Source organism: Seriola lalandi, unplaced genomic scaffold (assembly GCF_002814215.2).
Source record: "Seriola lalandi dorsalis isolate HSWRI2012SDOR001 ecotype SW California unplaced genomic scaffold, Sedor1 jcf7180002054845, whole genome shotgun sequence".
NCBI classification, from domain to species: Eukaryota; Metazoa; Chordata; class Actinopteri; order Carangiformes; family Carangidae; genus Seriola; species Seriola lalandi.
The window spans coordinates 53,295-53,864 of NW_019525398.1; the positions used below are offsets into that span (position 1 = coordinate 53,295).

Here is a 570-nt window from a genome sequence, read left to right on the forward strand (position 1 = left end):
GACTGAGTGAAAAGTTTCTTGCTCTTGATTTGAATCTGACAGCAGATGAAAAATCTGGGTCACCATGATGCAGTGATTTGAAGCCTTAAAGTTCCCCTTCACTTTATTTCATTCACTTCAATAATATGAGTGAATTTCTATGGACTTGAATTCTTTTCCCGCTCTGTCTTATAATATCATCTATTGTGTCTATCATGTTTTTCTTCATGGTGTTTCCACTGATGAAATATTCAAAGCTCAGACTCCATCAAATGATCTGCTGCATCATTTTATTCCCATTTCCCCAAAGTTCAGTGGCACATGTTTGGTGTCTTTGGAAACTTCACTTGTACATTTCTTGCAGTTGTATATTGTCTCTTCTTCTCTTCCTGGTTCTGGCTGTTAAACATTTGAGTGTAAATCACAGTGAGTTCACCTTTAATGAAATGTGATGTATAAATTGAATCAATGTCTTCCTCTGCTGCTGCTGCTGCTGTGATGAATCAAACTTGTATTCTGCTGCCCTCTGGTGGCTGCAGCCACACACTGCTCCACACCAGGCGTACTGTAATACCATGTAGCAGTAGTGAT

General features: G+C 39.1%; 1 protein-coding gene across 1 annotated transcript in view; it reads right to left on the reverse strand.

Annotated features, from left to right (window-relative positions):
• Positions 1 to 570, reverse strand: part of LOC111670245 (multidrug resistance-associated protein 1-like) — a 40,190-nt gene that overhangs the window by 2,361 nt on the left and 37,259 nt on the right. The gene's annotated exons all lie outside the window — the stretch shown is intronic.